The sequence below is a fragment of the Brienomyrus brachyistius genome, chromosome 2 (genome assembly GCF_023856365.1).
Source record: "Brienomyrus brachyistius isolate T26 chromosome 2, BBRACH_0.4, whole genome shotgun sequence".
Classification (NCBI taxonomy): Eukaryota; Metazoa; Chordata; class Actinopteri; order Osteoglossiformes; family Mormyridae; genus Brienomyrus; species Brienomyrus brachyistius.
Genome location: NC_064534.1, coordinates 38,566,957 through 38,581,720, shown reverse-complemented (window position 1 = coordinate 38,581,720; position 14,764 = coordinate 38,566,957). Strand labels below are relative to the sequence as shown.

The window sequence follows — 14,764 nt, the reverse complement described above, 5'->3', positions numbered from 1 at the left end:
TAAAATGGAAGGGGAGTGATAGATTTAAATTATTCGTGAAGTGGAGCGCCCCCTGTATAAAGTAAAAGTGAAAAAAGCTTACAGCACCTGGTATTCCCAGGAGGTCTCCCATCCAAGCACTAACCAGACCCTACCCTGCTTGGCTTCCGAGATCGGATGAGATCGGGCGTGTTCAGGGTGGTATGGCCGTAAGCGAGAGATGCCACCAAAAACATCCCTTTTGCATTACACGCCTCTATACATGCCAGTTGGTCCCATTGGATCCTACTAATGTTCTTTTTTTTTTTTTATCTGACTCACACTGCAGCCCCACCATCCAATCGGCAGCGCCGGACCCACACCAAACATTCACCAAAGTACTCAGCCGGCAGCCTACCACAATTATTCCATTCTTTCCGCATCCGCACGCTTCCTTCTTTTTAACTCCTTTTCACTACCGCACAGGTTAATCGCCGCACGTCCCCCGCCGGCAAACATTACTCCTTTGCCTACTGCATGCAGGCTTCTCTTAACGACCCTCTGTTATCAACTCCGCTAACAGCCACAAAATCTCCGCCGCACGAAGCCCACTGGTAGCTGCTGAATCACATGCTTCCCCAAAACGTCGCGCTGTCAGAACACTGGGAGCTACACACACCAACAAGTCCATACTGCAGGCTGCAGCCAGAACAATTTTCTACATTCAAACATCGACGGCCTCTTCTCTCTAAAAATTCACCAGACCGCTTCTACCACCAGCAAAGAAGTTTCCATCCCTAATTCCTCTGTGATTCCCACTAACCTAAACATTAAGCTGGCATTGAAGGGTGTGAATTACCCCGGCCAATCTGTTCTTTTAAATACAGCTTTTAGCAAGTTTTGAAAGGAGAAGAGCAGAACTTGCTATGCCAATAATATCGAGTATTCTGTGGCGAAGTGGTTTTTGCATAGAAAACAAAGCGGTCAGTTGAAGAGGAATAATATCAGTACTTTGTTTAAAACTGTGTGTAAAAAGCTGTCTCTTTATCATTAACAATAAGTTGTAAAACGTGAATGGGGAGTGACCGTCTTCAAGTTTGTGAGAAGATCGCGCCCTGGTGGAATAAAGGCACGAACAGCTTACAGCACCCAGAATTACCAGGAAGTATTTAGAGTAAAACGGTGTGTAAAAGCTGCCTTTATGAATGAGAGAAAAAAAAATATATATATAAAATAGTAAAATGGAAGGGGAGTGATAGATTTAAATTAATCGTGAAGTGGAGCGCCCCCTGTATAAAGTAAAAGTGAGAAAAGCTTACAGCACCTGGTATTCCCAGGAGGTCTCCCATCCAAGCACTAACCAGACCCTACCCTGCTTGGCTTCCGAGATCGGATGAGATCGGGCGTGTTCAGGGTGGTATGGCCGTAAGCGAGAGATGCCACCAAAAACATCCCTTTTGCATTACACGCCTCTATACATGCCAGTTGGTCCCATTGGATCCTACTAATGTTCTTTTTTTTTTTTTTATCTGACTCACACTGCAGCCCCACCATCCAATCGGCAGCGCCGGACCCACACCAAACATTCACCAAACTACTCAGCCGGCAGCCTACCACAATTATTCCATTCTTTCCGCATACCGCACACTTCCTTCTTTTTAACTCCTTTTCACTACCGCACAGGTTAATCGCCGCACGTCCCCCGCCGGCAAACATTACTCCTTTGCCTACTGCATGCAGGCTTCTCTTAACGACCCTCTGTTATCAACTCCGCTAACAGCCACAAAATCTCCGCCGCACGAAGCCCACTGGTAGCTGCTGAATCACATGCTTCCCCAAAATGTCGCGCTGTCAGAACACTGGGAGCTACACACACCAACAAGTCCATACTGCAGGCTGCAGCCAGAACAATTTTCTACATTCAAACATCGACGGCCTCTTCTCTCTAAAAATTCACCAGACCGCTTCTACCACCAGCAAAGAAGTTTCCATCCCTAATTCCTCTGTGATTCCCACTAACCTAAACATTAAGCTGGCATTGAAGGGTGTGAATTACCCCGGCCAATCTGTTCTTTTAAATACAGCTTTTAGCAAGTTTTGAAAGGAGAAGAGCAGAACTTGCTATGCCAATAATATCGAGTCTTCTGTGGCGAAGTGGTTTTTGCATAGAAAACAAAGCGGTCAGTTGAAGAGGAATAATATCAGTACTTTGTTTAAAACTGTGTGTAAAAAGCTGTCTCTTTATCATTAACAATAAGTTGTAAAACGTGAATGGGGAGTGACCGTCTTCAAGTTTGTGAGAAGATCGCGCCCTGGTGGAATAAAGGCACGAACAGCTTACAGCACCTAGAATTACCAGGAAGTATTTAGAGTAAAACGGTGTGTAAAAGCTGCCTTTATGAATGAGAGAAAAAAATATATATATATAAAATAGTAAAATGGAAGGGGAGTGATAGATTTAAATTAATCGTGAAGTGGAGCGCCCCCTGTATAAAGTAAAAGTGAGAAAAGCTTACAGCACCTGGTATTCCCAGGAGGTCTCCCATCCAAGTACTAACCAGACCCTACCCTGATTGGCTTCCGAGATCGGATGAGATCGGACGTGTTCAGGTTGGTATGGCCATAAGCGAGAGACGCGACCAAAAACAGCCCTTTTGCATTACACGCGTCTATACATGCCAGTTAGTCCCATTGGATCCTACTCCTGTTTTTTTTTTTTTTTTTATCTGACTCACACTGCAGCACCACCATCCAATCGGCAGCGCCGGACCCACACCAAACATTCACCAAACTACTCAGCCGGCAGCCTACCACAATTATTCCATTCTTTCCGCATCCGCACACTTCCTTATTTTTAACTCCTTTTCACTACCGCACAGGTTAATCGCCGCACGTCCCCCGCCGGCAAACATTACTCCTTTGCCTACTGCATGCAGGCTTCTCTTAACGACCCTCTGTTATCAACTCCGCTAACAGCCACAAAATCTCCGCCGCACGAAGCCCACTGGTAGCTGCTGAATCACATGCTTCCCCAAAACGTCGCGCTGTCAGAACACTGGGAGCTACACACACCAACAAGTCCATACTGCAGGCTGCAGCCAGAACAATTTTCTACATTCAAACATCGACGGCCTCTTCTCTCTAAAAATTCACCAGACCGCTTCTACCACCAGCAAAGAAGTTTCCATCCCTAATTCCTCTGTGATTCCCACTAACCTAAACATTAAGCTGGCATTGAAGGGTGTGAATTACCCTGGCCAATCTGTTCTTTTAAATACAGCTTTTAGCAAGTTTTGAAAGGAGAAGAGCAGAACTTGCTATGCCAATAATATCGAGTCTTCTGTGGCGAAGTGGTTTTTGCATAGAAAACAAAGCGGTCAGTTGAAGAGGAATAATATCAGTACTTTGTTTAAAACTGTGTGTAAAAAGCTGTCTCTTTATCATTAACAATAAGTTGTAAAACGTGAATGGGGAGTGACCGTCTTCAAGTTTGTGAGAAGATCGCGCCCTGGTGGAATAAAGGCACGAACAGCTTACAGCACCTAGAATTACCAGGAAGTATTTAGAGTAAAACGGTGTGTAAAAGCTGCCTTTATGAATGAGAGAAAAAAAAATATATATATAAAATAGTAAAATGGAAGGGGAGTGATAGATTTAAATTAATCGTGAAGTGGAGCGCCCCCTGTATAAAGTAAAAGTGAGAAAAGCTTACAGCACCTGGTATTCCCAGGAGGTCTCCCATCCAAGTACTAACCAGACCCTACCCTGCTTGGCTTCCGAGATCGGATGAGATCGGGCGTGTTCAGGTTGGTATGGCCATAAGCGAGAGACGCGACCAAAAACAGCCCTTTTGCATTACACGCGTCTATACATGCCAGTTAGTCCCATTGGATCCTACTCCTGTTTTTTTTTTTTTTTTTTATCTGACTCACACTGCAGCACCACCATCCAATCGGCAGCGCCGGACCCACACCAAACATTCACCAAACTACTCAGCCGGCAGCCTACCACAATTATTCCATTCTTTCCGCATCCGCACACTTCCTTATTTTTAACTCCTTTTCACTACCGCACAGGTTAATCGCCGCACGTCCCCCGCCGGCAAACATTACTCCTTTGCCTACTGCATGCAGGCTTCTCTTAACGACCCTCTGTTATCAACTCCGCTAACAGCCACAAAATCTCCGCCGCACGAAGCCCACTGGTAGCTGCTGAATCACATGCTTCCCCAAAACGTCGCGCTGTCAGAACACTGGGAGCTACACACACCAACAAGTCCATACTGCAGGCTGCAGCCAGAACAATTTTCTACATTCAAACATCGACGGCCTCTTCTCTCTAAAAATTCACCAGACCGCTTCTACCACCAGCAAAGAAGTTTCCATCCCTAATTCCTCTGTGATTCCCACTAACCTAAACATTAAGCTGGCATTGAAGGGTGTGAATTACCCCGGCCAATCTGTTCTTTTAAATACAGCTTTTAGCAAGTTTTGAAAGGAGAAGAGCAGAACTTGCTATGCCAATAATATCGAGTCTTCTGTGGCGAAGTGGTTTTTGCATAGAAAACAAAGCGGTGAGTTGAAGAGGAATAATATCAGTACTTTGTTTAAAACTGTGTGTAAAAAGCTGTCTCTTTATCATTAACAATAAGTTGTAAAACGTGAATGGGGAGTGACAGTCTTCAAGTTTGTGAGAAGATCGCGCCCTGGTGGAATAAAGGCACGAACAGCTTACAGCACCTAGAATTACCAGGAAGTATTTAGAGTAAAACGGTTTCTAAAAGCTGCCTTTATGAAAGAGAGAAAAAAAATATATATATATATATAAAATAGTAAAATGGAAGGGGAGTGATAGATTTAAATTAATCGTGAAGTGGAGCGCCCCCTGTATAAAGTAAAAGTGAGAAAAGCTTACAGCACCTGGTATTCCCAGGTGGTCTCCCATCCAAGTACTAACCAGACCCTAACCTGCTTAGCTTCCGAGATCAGACGAGATCAGGCGTGTTCAGGGTGGTATGGCCGTAAGCGAGAGATGCCACCAAAAACATCCCTTTTGCATTACACGCCTCTATACATGCCAGTTGGTCCCATTGGATCCTACTAATGTTCTTTTTTTTTTTTTATCTGACTCACACTGCAGCCCCACCATCCAATCGGCAGCGCCGGACCCACACCAAACATTCACCAAAGTACTCAGCCGGCAGCCTACCACAATTATTCCATTCTTTCCGCATCCGCACGCTTCCTTCTTTTTAACTCCTTTTCACTACCGCACAGGTTAATCGCCGCACGTCCCCCGCCGGCAAACATTACTCCTTTGCCTACTGCATGCAGGCTTCTCTTAACGACCCTCTGTTATCAACTCCGCTAACAGCCACAAAATCTCCGCCGCACGAAGCCCACTGGTAGCTGCTGAATCACATGCTTCCCCAAAACGTCGCGCTGTCAGAACACTGGGAGCTACACACACCAACAAGTCCATACTGCAGGCTGCAGCCAGAACAATTTTCTACATTCAAACATCGACGGCCTCTTCTCTCTAAAAATTCACCAGACCGCTTCTACCACCAGCAAAGAAGTTTCCATCCCTAATTCCTCTGTGATTCCCACTAACCTAAACATTAAGCTGGCATTGAAGGGTGTGAATTACCCCGGCCAATCTGTTCTTTTAAATACAGCTTTTAGCAAGTTTTGAAAGGAGAAGAGCAGAACTTGCTATGCCAATAATATCGAGTATTCTGTGGCGAAGTGGTTTTTGCATAGAAAACAAAGCGGTCAGTTGAAGAGGAATAATATCAGTACTTTGTTTAAAACTGTGTGTAAAAAGCTGTCTCTTTATCATTAACAATAAGTTGTAAAACGTGAATGGGGAGTGACCGTCTTCAAGTTTGTGAGAAGATCGCGCCCTGGTGGAATAAAGGCACGAACAGCTTACAGCACCCAGAATTACCAGGAAGTATTTAGAGTAAAACGGTGTGTAAAAGCTGCCTTTATGAATGAGAGAAAAAAATATATATATATAAAATAGTAAAATGGAAGGGGAGTGATAGATTTAAATTAATCGTGAAGTGGAGCGCCCCCTGTATAAAGTAAAAGTGAGAAAAGCTTACAGCACCTGGTATTCCCAGGTGGTCTCCCATCCAAGTACTAACCAGACCCTACCCTGCTTAGCTTCCGAGATCAGACGAGATCGGGCGTGTTCAGGGTGGTTATGCCCTAAGCGAGAGATGCCACCAAAAACATCCCTTTTGCATTACACGCCTCTATACATGCCAGTTGGTCCCATTGGATCCTACTAATGTTCTTTTTTTTTTTTTATCTGACTCACACTGCAGCCCCACCATCCAATCGGCAGCGCCGGACCCACACCAAACATTCACCAAAGTACTCAGCCGGCAGCCTACCACAATTATTCCATTCTTTCCGCATCCGCACGCTTCCTTCTTTTTAACTCCTTTTCACTACCGCACAGGTTAATCGCCGCACGTCCCCCGCCGGCAAACATTACTCCTTTGCCTACTGCATGCAGGCTTCTCTTAACGACCCTCTGTTATCAACTCCGCTAACAGCCACAAAATCTCCGCCGCACGAAGCCCACTGGTAGCTGCTGAATCACATGCTTCCCCAAAACGTCGCGCTGTCAGAACACTGGGAGCTACACACACCAACAAGTCCATACTGCAGGCTGCAGCCAGAACAATTTTCTACATTCAAACATCGACGGCCTCTTCTCTCTAAAAATTCACCAGACCGCTTCTACCACCAGCAAAGAAGTTTCCATCCCTAATTCCTCTGTTATTCCCACTAACCTAAACATTAAGCTGGCATTGAAGGGTGTGAATTACCCCGGCCAATCTGTTCTTTTAAATACAGCTTTTAGCAAGTTTTGAAAGGAGAAGAGCAGAACTTGCTATGCCAATAATATCGAGTCTTCTGTGGCGAAGTGGTTTTTGCATAGAAAACAAAGCGGTGAGTTGAAGAGGAATTATATCAGTACTTTGTTTAAAACTGAGTGTAAAAAGCTGTCTCTTTATTATTAACAATAAGTTGTAAAACGTGAATGGGGAGTGACAGTCTTCAAGTTTGTGAGAAGATCGCTCCCTGGTGGAATAAAGGCACGAACAGCTTACAGCACCTAGAATTACCAGGCAGTATTAAGAGTAAAACGGTTTCCAAAAGCTGCCTTTATGAAAGAGAGAGAAAATATATATATATATATATATATATATAAAATAGTAAAATGGAAGGGGAGTGATAGATTTAAATTAATCGTGAAGTGGAGCGCCCCCTGTATGAAGTAAAAGTGAGAAAAGCTTACAGCACCAGGTATTCCCAGCTGGTCTCCCTTCCAAGTACTAACCAGACCATACTCTGCTTAGCTTTCAAGATCAGGCATGTTCAGGGTGGTATGGCCGCAAGCGAGAGACACTACCCAAAACTGTCCTTTTGCATTACACGCGTCTATACATGCCAGTTAGTCCCATTGGATCCTACTCCTGGTTTTTTTTTTTTTTTTATCTGACTCACACTGCAGCACCACCATCCAATCGGCAGCGTCGGACCCACACCAAACATTCACCAAACTACTCAGCCGGCAGCCTACCACAATTATTCCATTCTTTCCGCATCCACACACTTCCTTCTCTTTAAGTCCTTTTCACTACCTCACAGGTTAATCGCCGCACGTCCCCCGCCGGCAAACATTACTCCTTTGCCTACTGCATGTAGGCTTCTCTTAACGACCCTCTGTTATCAACTCCGCTAACAGCCACAAAATCTCCGCCGCACGAAGCCCACTGGTAGCTGCTGAATCACATGCTTCCCCAAAACGTCGCGCTGTCAGAACACTGGGAGCTACACACACCAACAAGTCCATACTGCAGGCTGCAGCCAGAACAATTTTCTACATTCAAACATCGACGGCCTCTTCTCTCTAAAAATTCACCAGACCGCTTCTACCACCAGCAAAGATGTTTCCATCCCTAATTCCTCTGTGATTCCCACTAACCTAAACATTAATCTGGCATTGAAGGGTGTGAATTACCCCGGCCAACCTGCTCTTTTAAATACAGCTTTTAGCGAGTTTTGAAAGGAGGAGAAGAGCAGACCTTGCTATGCCAATAATATCGAGTCTTCTGTGGTGAAGTGGTTTTTGCATAGAAAACAAAGTGGTGAGTTGAAGAGGAATTATATCAGTACTTTGTTTAAAACTGTGTGTAAAAAGCTGTCTCTTTATTATTAACAATAAGTTGTAAAACGTGAATGGGGAGTGAAAGTCTTCAAGTTTGTGAGAAGATCGCGGCCTGGTGGAATAAAGGCACGAACAGCTTACAGCACCTAGAATTACCAGGCAGTATTTAGAGTAAAACGGTTTCTAAAAGCTGCCTTTATGAAAGAGAGAATATATATATATAAATAAAATAGTAAAATGGAAGGGGAGTGATAGATTTAAATTAATCGTGAAGTGGAGCGCCCCCTGTATAAAGTAAAAGTGAGAAAAGCTTACAGCACCTGGTATTCCCAGGTGGTCTCCCTTCTAAGTACTAACCAGACCATACTCTGCTTAGCTTCCAAGATCATGCGTGTTCAGGGTGGTATAGCCGTAAGCAAGAACCGCTAACAAAAACAGCCCTTTTGCATTACACGCCTCTATACATGCCAGTTAGTCCCATTGGATCCTACTCCTGTTTTTTTTTTTTTTTTTTTTTTTTTATCTGACTCACACTGCAGCCCCACCATCCAATCGGCAGCGCCGGACCCACACCAAACATTCACCAAACTACTCAGCCGGCAGCCTACCACAATTATTCCATTCTTTCCGCATCCGCACACTTCCTTCTTTTTAACTCCTTTTCACTACCGCACAGGTTAATCGCCGCACGTCCCCCGCCGGCAAACATTACTCCTTTGCCTACTGCATGCAGGCTTCTCCTAACGACCCTCTGTTATCAACTCCGCTAACAGCCACAAAATCTCCGCCGCACGAAGCCCACTGGTAGCTGCTGAATCACATGCTTCCCCAAAACGTCGCGCTGTCAGAACACTGGGAGCTACACACACCAACAAGTCCATACTGCAGGCTGCAGCCAGAACAATTTTCTACATTCAAACATCGACGGCCTCTTCTCTCTAAAAATTCACCAGACCGCTTCTACCACCAGCAAAGAAGTTTCCATCCCTAATTCCTCTGTGATTCCCACTAACCTAAACATTAAGCTGGCATTGAAGGGTGTGAATTACCCCGGCCAATCTTTTCTTTTAAATACAGCTTTTAGCAAGTTTTGAAAGGAGAAGAGCAGAACTTGCTATGCCAATAATATCGAGTCTTCTGTGGCGAAGTGGTTTTTGCATAGAAAACAAAGCGGTCAGTTGAAGAGGAATAATATCAGTACTTTGTTTAAAACTCTGTGTAAAAAGCTGTCTCTTTATCATTAACAATAAGTTGTAAAACGTGAATGGGGAGTGACCGTCTTCAAGTTTGTGAGAAGATCGCGCCCTGGTGGAATAAAGGCACGAACAGCTTACAGCACCCAGAATTACCAGGAAGTATTTAGAGTAAAACGGTGTGTAAAAGCTGCCTTTATGAATGAGAGAAAAAAAAATATATATATAAAATAGTAAAATGGAAGGGGAGTGATAGATTTAAATTAATCGTGAAGTGGAGCGCCCCCTGTATAAAGTAAAAGTGAGAAAAGCTTACAGCACCTGGTATTCCCAGGTGGTCTCCCATCCAAGTACTAACCAGACCCTACCCTGCTTAGCTTCCGAGATCAGACGAGATCGGGCGTGTTCAGGGTGGTTATGCCCTAAGCGAGAGATGCCACCAAAAACATCCCTTTTGCATTACACGCCTCTATACATGCCAGTTGGTCCCATTGGATCCTACTAATGTTCTTTTTTTTTTTTTATCTGACTCACACTGCAGCCCCACCATCCAATCGGCAGCGCCGGACCCACACCAAACATTCACCAAAGTACTCAGCCGGCAGCCTACCACAATTATTCCATTCTTTCCGCATCCGCACGCTTCCTTCTTTTTAACTCCTTTTCACTACCGCACAGGTTAATCGCCGCACGTCCCCCGCCGGCAAACATTACTCCTTTGCCTACTGCATGCAGGCTTCTCTTAACGACCCTCTGTTATCAACTCCGCTAACAGCCACAAAATCTCCGCCGCACGAAGCCCACTGGTAGCTGCTGAATCACATGCTTCCCCAAAACGTCGCGCTGTCAGAACACTGGGAGCTACACACACCAACAAGTCCATACTGCAGGCTGCAGCCAGAACAATTTTCTACATTCAAACATCGACGGCCTCTTCTCTCTAAAAATTCACCAGACCGCTTCTACCACCAGCAAAGAAGTTTCCATCCCTAATTCCTCTGTTATTCCCACTAACCTAAACATTAAGCTGGCATTGAAGGGTGTGAATTACCCCGGCCAATCTGTTCTTTTAAATACAGCTTTTAGCAAGTTTTGAAAGGAGAAGAGCAGAACTTGCTATGCCAATAATATCGAGTCTTCTGTGGCGAAGTGGTTTTTGCATAGAAAACAAAGCGGTGAGTTGAAGAGGAATTATATCAGTACTTTGTTTAAAACTGAGTGTAAAAAGCTGTCTCTTTATTATTAACAATAAGTTGTAAAACGTGAATGGGGAGTGACAGTCTTCAAGTTTGTGAGAAGATCGCTCCCTGGTGGAATAAAGGCACGAACAGCTTACAGCACCTAGAATTACCAGGCAGTATTAAGAGTAAAACGGTTTCCAAAAGCTGCCTTTATGAAAGAGAGAGAAAATATATATATATATATATATATATATAAAATAGTAAAATGGAAGGGGAGTGATAGATTTAAATTAATCGTGAAGTGGAGCGCCCCCTGTATGAAGTAAAAGTGAGAAAAGCTTACAGCACCAGGTATTCCCAGCTGGTCTCCCTTCCAAGTACTAACCAGACCATACTCTGCTTAGCTTTCAAGATCAGGCATGTTCAGGGTGGTATGGCCGCAAGCGAGAGACACTACCCAAAACTGTCCTTTTGCATTACACGCGTCTATACATGCCAGTTAGTCCCATTGGATCCTACTCCTGGTTTTTTTTTTTTTTTTATCTGACTCACACTGCAGCACCACCATCCAATCGGCAGCGTCGGACCCACACCAAACATTCACCAAACTACTCAGCCGGCAGCCTACCACAATTATTCCATTCTTTCCGCATCCACACACTTCCTTCTCTTTAAGTCCTTTTCACTACCTCACAGGTTAATCGCCGCACGTCCCCCGCCGGCAAACATTACTCCTTTGCCTACTGCATGTAGGCTTCTCTTAACGACCCTCTGTTATCAACTCCGCTAACAGCCACAAAATCTCCGCCGCACGAAGCCCACTGGTAGCTGCTGAATCACATGCTTCCCCAAAACGTCGCGCTGTCAGAACACTGGGAGCTACACACACCAACAAGTCCATACTGCAGGCTGCAGCCAGAACAATTTTCTACATTCAAACATCGACGGCCTCTTCTCTCTAAAAATTCACCAGACCGCTTCTACCACCAGCAAAGATGTTTCCATCCCTAATTCCTCTGTGATTCCCACTAACCTAAACATTAATCTGGCATTGAAGGGTGTGAATTACCCCGGCCAACCTGCTCTTTTAAATACAGCTTTTAGCGAGTTTTGAAAGGAGGAGAAGAGCAGACCTTGCTATGCCAATAATATCGAGTCTTCTGTGGTGAAGTGGTTTTTGCATAGAAAACAAAGTGGTGAGTTGAAGAGGAATTATATCAGTACTTTGTTTAAAACTGTGTGTAAAAAGCTGTCTCTTTATTATTAACAATAAGTTGTAAAACGTGAATGGGGAGTGAAAGTCTTCAAGTTTGTGAGAAGATCGCGGCCTGGTGGAATAAAGGCACGAACAGCTTACAGCACCTAGAATTACCAGGCAGTATTTAGAGTAAAACGGTTTCTAAAAGCTGCCTTTATGAAAGAGAGAATATATATATATAAATAAAATAGTAAAATGGAAGGGGAGTGATAGATTTAAATTAATCGTGAAGTGGAGCGCCCCCTGTATAAAGTAAAAGTGAGAAAAGCTTACAGCACCTGGTATTCTCAGGTGGTCTCCCTTCTAAGTACTAACCAGACCATACTCTGCTTAGCTTCCAAGATCATGCGTGTTCAGGGTGGTATAGCCGTAAGCAAGAACCGCTAACAAAAACAGCCCTTTTGCATTACACGCCTCTATACATGCCAGTTAGTCCCATTGGATCCTACTCCTGTTTTTTTTTTTTTTTTTTTTTTTTTTATCTGACTCACACTGCAGCCCCACCATCCAATCGGCAGCGCCGGACCCACACCAAACATTCACCAAACTACTCAGCCGGCAGCCTACCACAATTATTCCATTCTTTCCGCATCCGCACACTTCCTTCTTTTTAACTCCTTTTCACTACCGCACAGGTTAATCGCCGCACGTCCCCCGCCGGCAAACATTACTCCTTTGCCTACTGCATGCAGGCTTCTCCTAACGACCCTCTGTTATCAACTCCGCTAACAGCCACAAAATCTCCGCCGCACGAAGCCCACTGGTAGCTGCTGAATCACATGCTTCCCCAAAACGTCGCGCTGTCAGAACACTGGGAGCTACACACACCAACAAGTCCATACTGCAGGCTGCAGCCAGAACAATTTTCTACATTCAAACATCGACGGCCTCTTCTCTCTAAAAATTCACCAGACCGCTTCTACCACCAGCAAAGAAGTTTCCATCCCTAATTCCTCTGTGATTCCCACTAACCTAAACATTAAGCTGGCATTGAAGGGTGTGAATTACCCCGGCCAATCTTTTCTTTTAAATACAGCTTTTAGCAAGTTTTGAAAGGAGAAGAGCAGAACTTGCTATGCCAATAATATCGAGTCTTCTGTGGCGAAGTGGTTTTTGCATAGAAAACAAAGCGGTCAGTTGAAGAGGAATAATATCAGTACTTTGTTTAAAACTCTGTGTAAAAAGCTGTCTCTTTATCATTAACAATAAGTTGTAAAACGTGAATGGGGAGTGACAGTCTTCAAGTTTGTGAGAAGATCGCGCCCTGGTGGAATAAAGGCACGAACAGCTTACAGCACCTAGAATTACCAGGAAGTATTTAGAGTAAAACGGTGTGTAAAAGCTGCCTTTATGAAAGAGAGAAAATAAAAATATATATATAAAATAGTAAAATGGAAGGGGAGTGATAGATTTAAATTAATCGTGAAGTGGAGCGCCCCCTGTATAAAGTAAAAGTGAGAAAAGCTTACAGCACCAGGTATTCCCAGCTGGTCTCCCTTCCAAGTACTAACCAGACCATACTCTGCTTAGTTTTCAAGATCAGGCATGTTCAGGGTGGTATGGCCGCAAGCGAGAGACACTACCCAAAACTGTCCTTTTGCATTACACGCGTCTATACATGCCAGTTAGTCCCATTGGATCCTACTCCTGGTTTTTTTTTTTTTTTTATCTGACTCACACTGCAGCACCACCATCCAATCGGCAGCGTCGGACCCACACCAAACATTCACCAAACTACTCAGCCGGCAGCCTACCACAATTATTCCATTCTTTCCGCATCCACACACTTCCTTCTCTTTAAGTCCTTTTCACTACCTCACAGGTTAATCGCCGCACGTCCCCCGCCGGCAAACATTACTCCTTTGCCTACTGCATGTAGGCTTCTCTTAACGACCCTCTGTTATCAACTCCGCTAACAGCCACAAAATCTCCGCCGCAAACAGCCCACTGGTAGCTGCTGAATCACATGCTTCCCCAAAACGTCGCGCTGTCAGAACACTGGGAGCTACACACACCAACAAGTCCATACTGCAGGCTGCAGCCAGAACAATTTTCTACATTCAAACATCGACGGCCTCTTCTCTCTAAAAATTCACCAGACCGCTTCTACCACCAGCAAAGATGTTTCCATCCCTAATTCCTCTGTGATTCCCACTAACCTAAACATTAATCTGGCATTGAAGGGTGTGAATTACCCCGGCCAACCTGCTCTTTTAAATACAGCTTTTAGCGAGTTTTGAGAGGAGAAGAGCAGACCTTGCTATGCCAATAATATCGAGTCTTCTGTGGTGAAGTGGTTTTTGCATAGAAAACAAAGTGGTGAGTTGAAGAGGAATTATATCAGTACTTTGTTTAAAACTGTGTGTAAAAAGCTGTCTCTTTATTATTAACAATAAGTTGTAAAACGTGAATGGGGAGTGAAAGTCTTCAAGTTTGTGAGAAGATCGCGGCCTGTTGGAATAAAGGCACGAACAGCTTACAGCACCTAGAATTACCAGGCAGTATTTAGAGTAAAACGGTTTCTAAAAGCTGCCTTTATGAAAGAGAGAATATATATATATAAATAAAATAGTAAAATGGAAGGGGAGTGATAGATTTAAATTAATCGTGAAGTGGAGCGCCCCCTGTATAAAGTAAAAGTGAGAAAAGCTTACAGCACCTGGTATTCCCAGGTGGTCTCCCTTCCAAGTACTAACCAGACCATACTCTGCTTAGCTTCCAAGATCATGCGTGTTCAGGGTGGTATAGCCGTAAGCAAGAACCGCTAACAAAAACAGCCCTTTTGCATTACACGCCTCTATACATGCCAGTTAGTCCCATTGGATCCTACTCCTGTTTTTTTTTTTTTTTTTTTTTTTTTTTATCTGACTCACACTGCAGCCCCACCATCCAATCGGCAGCGCCGGACCCACACCAAACATTCACCAAACTACTCAGCCGGCAGCCTACCACAATTATTCCATTCTTTCCGCATCCGCACACTT

At 44.3% G+C, this 14,764-nt stretch overlaps 7 non-coding genes and 1 pseudogene across 7 annotated transcripts; all 8 read right to left on the bottom strand.

Annotated features, from left to right (window-relative positions):
• Positions 1 to 75: 75 nt before the first annotated feature.
• On the bottom strand, positions 76 to 194 carry LOC125733972 (5S ribosomal RNA). Its single transcript, XR_007393302.1, has one exon. It is a non-coding gene; the product is annotated as a 5S ribosomal RNA (ribosomal RNA).
• Positions 195 to 1,270: 1,076 nt separating this feature from the next.
• LOC125733971 (5S ribosomal RNA) lies at positions 1,271 to 1,389 on the bottom strand. The gene has a single exon (XR_007393301.1). It is a non-coding gene; the product is annotated as a 5S ribosomal RNA (ribosomal RNA).
• A 1,078-nt stretch (positions 1,390 to 2,467) lies between these two features.
• Positions 2,468 to 2,586, bottom strand: LOC125737097 (5S ribosomal RNA). The gene has a single exon (XR_007396364.1). It is a non-coding gene; the product is annotated as a 5S ribosomal RNA (ribosomal RNA).
• Positions 2,587 to 3,663: 1,077 nt separating this feature from the next.
• On the bottom strand, positions 3,664 to 3,782 carry LOC125734538 (5S ribosomal RNA). The gene has a single exon (XR_007393846.1). It is a non-coding gene; the product is annotated as a 5S ribosomal RNA (ribosomal RNA).
• Positions 3,783 to 4,865: 1,083 nt separating this feature from the next.
• On the bottom strand, positions 4,866 to 4,984 carry LOC125735115 (5S ribosomal RNA). Its single transcript, XR_007394414.1, has one exon. It is a non-coding gene; the product is annotated as a 5S ribosomal RNA (ribosomal RNA).
• A 1,076-nt stretch (positions 4,985 to 6,060) lies between these two features.
• Positions 6,061 to 6,179, bottom strand: LOC125736746 (5S ribosomal RNA). The gene has a single exon (XR_007396017.1). It is a non-coding gene; the product is annotated as a 5S ribosomal RNA (ribosomal RNA).
• A 3,471-nt stretch (positions 6,180 to 9,650) lies between these two features.
• Positions 9,651 to 9,769, bottom strand: LOC125736745 (5S ribosomal RNA). Its single transcript, XR_007396016.1, has one exon. It is a non-coding gene; the product is annotated as a 5S ribosomal RNA (ribosomal RNA).
• Positions 9,770 to 14,427: 4,658 nt separating this feature from the next.
• LOC125732321 (5S ribosomal RNA) lies at positions 14,428 to 14,536 on the bottom strand (annotated as a pseudogene).
• Between the last annotated feature and the right edge of the window lie 228 nt (positions 14,537 to 14,764).